The sequence below is a fragment of the Glycine max genome, unplaced genomic scaffold, assembly GCF_000004515.6.
Source record: "Glycine max cultivar Williams 82 unplaced genomic scaffold, Glycine_max_v4.0 scaffold_277, whole genome shotgun sequence".
Lineage (NCBI taxonomy): Eukaryota > Viridiplantae > Streptophyta > Magnoliopsida > Fabales > Fabaceae > Glycine > Glycine max.
This window is the reverse complement of record NW_024464836.1, coordinates 1-8,143: the sequence shown is the minus strand read 5'-3', so window position 1 is coordinate 8,143 and position 8,143 is coordinate 1. Positions and strand designations below refer to the sequence as shown.

The window sequence follows — 8,143 nt, the reverse complement described above, 5'->3', positions numbered from 1 at the left end:
AGCCTTTTAATGTTCTAAAGTATGCATGCATGTCTTTGGATGACAGTGGGGGCTTACGTATGCTTGGCCATGGCCAGCCAAAAGTGCCTGGTCGTTCCCCTGCGCCTGGCAAGGCCATTGTTGCAGAGCTTTGATTGGCAGGCGATGTGCGTGCCACAAGTGCTAGGCCCGCCGCCAACGGCTCCGCCGGTGCAGGTCCTTGAGGCACGTGAGAGCTTCTAGTGCCTCTGGTGGGAATTCAGATGTCCAGTCACTGTGTCTCTATTGGCTGCAGTGCGCTAACCACCTTGCTGGTTGAAGCTGACCCCTATGTAGACAGAAGTACCAATATTTGTAAGGTGACGGATCTTGCAGATGCATGGAACCCCACAATTTGGAAGGGATTCAATTGGAAGCAGAGTCAAGAGACCGGGAGGCGAGATATCCTATTTTTGACACGAGTAGATTACTCATGCTTACAAACCTTTCAAATGCATTGGTCTTGATGAATAATGGGTGATTGAAAGAACAAGGGACTCAATATAAGAGCAAATGGAGTGCACCTGTTGTGGGCGTCGCCAATTGCGCGCCATTGAGTATGTTGTCTTGATTAATCGTCCGGCCCTTAAAATGCTTGTTCAAGCCCAAAATTATGCCATATGCCGTGGCAGCTGGCAATATTACTTTCGGTGTCCTAGGAGGATTCTACCAGAGAATTCAAGACCCTGCAGGGACAACGGAAAGTACTCACATTTAGTCTCAACTGCAAGTCTTGTCCTTCGCACACAACACTCCAGTCAACCAAAGTTCAACACTAAAGCGTTGTGCAAGCAACTTACATGCGCGTAGTGGCCCATGGGCAGGCTCGTCCTCGGGGACCACCACAGAATGGTCAACCTCTCGCCCACGCACGGGATCCTACAAGTTTGAAAAGGCATCAAGTGAGCAAGCGGAGAGTAGCACACGAAACCGCACATTCAAGATGACAATAATAGTAACCTAGGTCAGGTGCCAGACAAAGGATTCAGCCTCCTTGCAAAGCTTGGTCCTAAAAAGTCATCATTTTGCCCACCTCAGGTTTCTTCTTGGGAGCATCAGCGTGGGCAAGAGGAGACCCAGCTCGTGTGCTTAATACAGGGCTGACACGTCCATCATTGCTGCTTGTCGCGCCTGTCATACCATTTCCTTCAAATCCCAGTGTGACCAAAGGTGCGTAAGGCAAGAGAGGACATGTCATGTGTCACCTACGAGAGGCTTGATGCCTTCTGGCATTGACTGTAAGGTTTCTCCATCATGGCCCTCTAGTATTTTTCAGCACTCGTCCCGGATCTTCATAAGAACACCTTGTCTATGTGCACAACTTTGGCCAATGTATCCTTACCTGCCTTGTTGCAGTCTTGCAATAGATTTTCCGGGCGCTCATTTTCTCCAGAGGTGGATTGGCAAACAACAATTTCTTCCCGCTCCTCAAGGGTTGAGGCTGATCTTCGAGGCAAATTTTTTTGAGGCCCCTTGGGTGACCGATGGTGTAGCCAACCTGCGCCGCAGTGCGCGCATCAGCTTCTAGTATGGTAAGCGATGATGCATAGCAGGTGTCCAATCTTATTAATTAATCCGACTTGGACTTGTGACACACTGCAGCATGCATGCAGCTTGCAAAGACCAGTGCATGCAAGGCAAATTGATATCACAAATCTCGGGGCTTACTGGGAGGGCTTGGGTGGCTACTGAGTGGGCGCCGGCTTCTGCCTAGCGCCGTCCTTAGTGCCGCCCAAGGCGGCCGGCTCCTTCCCTCCTGGCGCAGCCCTGGGCTCAAGGGCAGCTCCAGCTGGCTGTTGTGGCGTGCCTGCAACATCCATGCAACAGTTTTCAAACGTTGGGGCCCTTCTCTGACAGCAGCAGACATCCTAGTGTTGCACCTTGAAGCAACAATGATGATTTTCAGATCTGTTAAGGGTGCATGTGCTTGGCTATTTAGGACATGCCATCAAATATTATTCAGCCCTGCATTGAGCAGCCGTCCAAAATGCTGTGGTTTTGGCCTGGATTTCACAAGGCAGGTCTGGTGGGATTTAGCAGGGACAGTCACAGATCATGGGCCTCAGACATTGTGTGATGACACATGGATCACATGCATCGATCCCAGCTTCTGTTGGATGATAGCAGAGTGAATAATACTGTCGAGCCCCTTTGACAACAGGTGAAAAGTGCGCAGCTCACCTGCTTGGGGCCTATTAATTGCCGGGAAGTGGGCAGCCGGCATTGGCGCGCTCTGGCCGTCCTTGCAATGTGCCTGCAGCCTCAGTCGCAGGCTTTGCGGGCTCTGCAGCAATGTCAAACACTCCTTACACCAGTCCAGAGATGTGCCACGAGCATGATGTGCATTCCGGAAACATCAGAGATGAATGCCGAGTGCAATACAGGAATTAGTAAACCCTGCATTTAAGTCATTTTCCGTACACAGCAAGGAGACCTAATTTCAAGTAAACCGCAAAGAGAGAGGGTTGCTGGTGTGGGCTTGGCACTTCCAGCTGGCAAGTTCGGAAAGGCAAGCATAGTAAAAGCCACCGGGGGCAGCAAAATATTGCAAGTAGTTCAAAGAGGCTCACCGTGCTCCGTTGCGTAATGTTCCCTCCAGTGTGGGTGGGCATTACAGTGGTCCAATTCAGACACCCCTGTGCATCGGGCTGCAGAATCAGCGTTGAAAAAATATCCGTGCAACGCACTTGCCGTTCTGGAGCATATTGAGGATATAGATACTGCTAGAGAAGCATCAGCGGGCACAAACCTGTCCCCATTTCGTGCAGATGCTTGCCTCAAAGTCGCACACAGTGCAACAGCACTGTTAAAGCACAACCAACTTTAGCTCCTGCTGGCAAAGTGATCTGTGTTTTTTTTGCGTCACTGGTGAGCATTCAATTTGACTGTTTGACAAAACAGCTTTCATCAGCTATGATGGTCAAAAGTGGTCACCAATTCGCAGGCTGTGCTGTTTTGTGGTCCCATCTTCGGCTCGAATGGGTGCTTCTGGCACAAAGTGCGCAAGTGCCCCACTGGCAGAGCATTCTTGGTTGCCTGCCACAAGCCCGCACCCTTAAGAAGACAGGAAGGATCGCCCAGGTCAATACACAAGAATAGGTTCATCTTTGGCACATACAGAAAAGTGTCCTTTAACGCACCGGAAGTTTGATGGAACGCTCCTGTCTGGTCTGCATTCCGTGCTCCTGATACGATAATACAGAAAGCGAGGTGCAAATCTCTCGAACTCCGAACGAGTATCGGATCTACATCAGATATTTTCTGAAATGAACGCTCTGTGAAGGCTTCCATGGACGGCTGCTGAATATTTCATCTCGACCCCTAAGTTGCATGGATCCATGCAATTGCGGAATTGCGAAGCCGAAGTGTTTCTCATTGTCCATTTTGCGCTTGATTATGAGGTGTGCTTCAGATGACTTGGGCTCATCTGTACATTTTAGGACATCTGATACCAGCTTTTCACGGGTATTCTGATCGCTGGGGAGTATCCCGTCATCGTCAGCGTCAGACACAGGGATACGCAAGCTGCAAGCGACAATAGTGAGGATGGTTTCGAACTACCATTGTGACTTTATTTGCGTGGACGTAAGTGGCAGGCGATCATCCTGGACTGTTTGCCAAGCAAGGCAAAAATTCCAGCGTTCGAATTCGAAAGTACAAGCTTAAGCTTGATGGAAGTTCCACCTGAACTGTCAAACCAGACACAAAGATAGAGTTCCTGGCTTCGACAGAGGTGTGGTTTCCAACAGCGATCAGTCTCCTTTCTGTCGTCTTGCAAACTGGCACCCTTGGTCAGTGATGTACATGAAACACTCCTGTGCGAATTTCCAGCCTCCCAATAACTGCGGAAGACTGTGCATTGTGCTCAGTGCAGCATTACTCTGCTGTGCCTGGCTGCCTCACAGGATTCTGAAGACATCAGCATAGATCCAGCAACCTTCCTGCTGCAAGTCCCTGGCCGCAATTGGACACCTGCATGGCCCAAGGCCTCCTCCTTCCAAGGCCTCGCCGGCAATTGACATGCTGAAGCCCTGCACAAGGCGTTCATCTACCTGCGCATTCAGCGTTCTGGCAACATCACTGCCCCTGACCACCACATTGCCTGGCGTTCGGACTCCCGCTTTGCATGCGAGGTGTGCAATGACTGTACCTACTCTGCAAGAGATGAGAGCAGCGTTGCATGTATTGGTACATTCTCACACTGATTATCACCCCGGCAGATGACTCACAAGCTGCAATGGACTTGCATGGGATGCGAACAATAGAAGTGCAGCAGGCAAACATCCAAGAGTCTCCGACATGCTGTGCATGCAGGGCCCTATGGGAGAGGACTTGAGCGGAGGCTACTATGAGGCTGGTGGCAGCTTTCTCAAAGTGGGACTGCCAGAAGCATTTCCTGTGACCCAGCTGGCCTGGACCATTGTGCGCCACAGGACTGCCCTGTACAGAGTGGGACTGCTTGATGAGGCCCTCAGCGCTCTGAAATGGGGGTCAGACTACCTGGTGAGGACATGCATTCCTCACATGAAATCCAAAAGGGACTTCCCTTCAACTGCATGCATGCATGCATGCAAGATGTTGCTGCACCAATGTGCAGGACAGTGACGAGCACGAGGTGAAACATCTTTGCTACTCTGATGTAATTTTTGTGTGGCCTGCAGCTGAAATGCCATAATGCCTCTGCCAACACATTTGTTGCACTCATGGGCGACAGCGAGGCAGACTTCAAGTATTATGGGCCTCCAGAGCTCTATGAGCGCTATGTAGGTGGGTGCTGCCATCTCCTGCTATGCTGTTAATGCATGCCTTTGCCCAAGGCCAATCGCAATGCTTTCTTGAGCTATCTTCATGTGCACTGGTGTCATGCTGTGCCCTCCAAACAGCTCTGAATGCATGAATATATTACTGCAATACTGAGCTTGTCATGGGAGCAGAGATGATCTGTCTGCACAGGCTCTGTCAGGCCAGTCAGCTACACAGGACCAACAGCGCCGACCAGTGAGGTCAGTGCAGAAGCAGCAGCAGCTCTCGCAGCTGCATCGCTCGCATTCAATGCCACGGACCCTGTGTATGCAGCCAACCTGGTGCAGCATGCCTCTCAGCTGTTTGACCTGGCATCTCTGTATCCTGGCTCCTTTATGACGTCCAAGGACCCTGGTGAGATCTTCTTGCTCTCTGTCATTTTGAGCTTATGCCATGCATGCAGATTCTGCCTTGTCAAGATAAACTGTGCCAGTCAAGTCCCTGATGCATGCATGTACAACTTCATGCATGAGCCAGTGTCAGTCAGGCTTTCAATCTTGCAGGTCTGAAAACACATGCCAAGCTGTACCCTTCCACTGGATTCCATGATGAGCTTGCCTGGGCAGCTGTCTGGCTGTTTAAGGCCACACAGGATGGCACATTCCTGACAGCGGCCATGGCTCTGTTCAATGAGTCCTAGACCGACGGCAACTCCGATTGCTGTGGCTATGGGACCTTCTCCTGGGACACAAAGAGATTTGGTAATGCTCTGCATGATGCATCCTCGTGTAGCACATGAAGCTTACTCTCATGACCGGAGACAGTCCCTGCCTGCTGTATCTCACTGCAAAACATGGAGGTCATGCACGCTGATTGACTTGTGTGTGTGCTCAGGTGTGGCCCTTCTGATGGCAGAGATCATGCCCAATGAGTTGCTGTATTCGGAGGCCATCCAAAAGTTCTGCAACTGGTACATCCCGCCTCTGCGCTCTGTGCCTCACACAGCCAACGGCCTCGCGTTTCCTTACAAGGTGACATGCACCGGCCCCCTGAAATGAAATCATTGCTGCATGTATCCATGGCAACCAGACATTGCTAGGTGTGACACTGCAGCGGCGCTCAAAAATGCTCTTGTAAGCTGCAGCTCATGACACGAGGCTATTGTGCACCTGGATCAGGCGACTCCTTGGAGTTGGTTGAAAGGCAGATTACCCGGGGTTGCATGCAGGGGTGGGGAGCGCTGCGCTATGCAAGCAACGCCGCTGCGATGACATTGTTTTATGCAGAAATGCTGATGGCCCAGCCCTCCCCTTCAAAGAATGTGACTGCATACGCTGCCCAGCTCTTCAACTACGTGAGCTGGCTCAATAATCTCGCAACAGCAATGATTTAGGGATTGTATGGTTTGATTTAAGCATTTGAATGGACTTCGTTGCAGCCCTTGGTGCGAGAACATGCCAGCAGCTGTCATGCATCCCGAGGCCAATGCGTGCATGTGCAGGGGAAGTCGCAGATAGACTTTGCATTGGGCAGCACGGGGCAAAGCTACCTGGTTGGCTTTGGCAAGAACTCTCCCAAGAGCCCCTTCCAGAAGGTGTCTATGTTCTCCAATTGACTGTTACGTGCACATTGCCAAACTGCCCCCCTCCAAGGTTGGAGCGTTAAAATCACACATGTCATTCTATTGCAGAATGCTTGGAACTCCTGGCTCAACTACAAGCCAGGCACCGCAACAGAAGGTCAGATCAGGAATGACTTTCTTGCCTCACCACAGCCCAACAGGTGGGTATGTTCTTTTGAAAAGTGTTTTTTTCATGAAAGGCACTGTCACATCCCTGTCAGATTGTTGCTCATTTCCGGCATCCAATGACCCTGGAAAGCGCTTGGGTGCAGGTTTGTAGCATATGGGGCGATGGTGGGTGGCCCCATGGACATCAAAGGGACAGCCTATCAGGACTCCAGGGACCAAACCTTCAGGCATGTTCTGCCCTGAATTCTTCTACACGCAGACTTGCCCACATAAAAAAATTACCGCGGTACTGCTACTGTCCCAGGCATGCATTTTCATGTTTTGCTGGGCGTAATATTTTGCATGCACTGTCCTGTGGTGTCTGGGGTGTAAGTGTGTGGTGTGGTGTGCATCAAATAGGTACACAGAGCCCGCGATCGACTACAGCAGCGGCCTCATTTTGGCCCTGTCAGCACTTGTGAACTACCACACCGGCCTGGGGCCTTACAACGAATGCGGCCTGGATTTTGGCTACGCCTTCCCGGGCGCGCCTGCACCGCCAAACGCCCTCGTGGCCGCCTGCGGACTCAACTCTATCGCTGCCGGCCACCGCACTGTCCTCAATGTGTCAGCTGTGTTGCCTGTGGGGGGCTGAGGAGCACCTGATGCACTGGTGATAACGGCAGGAGCTTTGACACATCTGTCCAAGGCACCGACCGGTAGTAAATGATATTTCCTCAATTCAAAACGCAGACTCAGCTGGGTGACAGTCATCGCAGGATGGGGCTACCTGTACAATGCACTTGAGCTTAGACTGATGTACGAGTCAAAGGGCCTGTACGTTGTATGTGTTTTATAGGGGATGAATGGCCTTGGGCATCCTGTATTAACATTTTGGAAGAAAGACCAAGATTGGAAGTTCATGCATTGTGGTGGTGCAGATGCATGCTGCCTACCCAGCTCTTCAATGTCTTGCAAATTACAAGTCTAAAATTGGAAGTACAAGAAAATTTTGGAACAAGAAAGCGGCCGGGTCCGGTGTGCTGGATATTAAATCATGAGGCTGCAGGCTGTAGCTACTTGTGTTGCGTATGTATTTAGGCTGAATTGAGGCCCATGCATACGCACTTGCAAAGCCGTCTCCACCCATTTATATGTCTTCCAAAAGCATTGTCAACTGCTGACGGACCGCTGAGCAATAGTTCTGGGCAATAACTGTAGTGGGAACCCCCATTAAGAACAACATAGCCTACAAGAGTGCACCTGAGCAAGGGATTGGCGCAATGAGAAGATACTTCTCAACCATGCTGTACCATTTGCCCGAATCTTATTCCTGCACTCGCGATGCCATCATCTTATGCTTCTGTAGTTTTGTTTTGCCTCTCTGCAGCTTACAGACCATGACCCTTTGAAGGATCTTTCTATTAACCTGAAAAGCACTGTACTCCCCTGGACATCCCTCGGCCTAGTCATCATGTAGGGATGGGAACAGCTCGTAGTCCGGAAACTTGGGACCTCCTAGGTGTGCTATGGCAGTCTTGAGGTCATCTACTCCAGCTGGTGGGGGAACAACAGAGTGTCCCGACGCAGAATGATCAAAACCTGACCACGGCCACCACACTATCTTTGCTGTGCAGCCCCACAGCGGCCTGC

At 50.9% G+C, this 8,143-nt stretch overlaps 1 pseudogene; it reads left to right on the top strand.

The window, feature by feature from the left end:
- The first annotated feature begins 3,348 nt into the window (after window positions 1-3,348).
- Window positions 3,349-7,145, top strand: LOC102659654 (endoglucanase B-like; annotated as a pseudogene).
- Window positions 7,146-8,143: the final 998 nt, after the last annotated feature.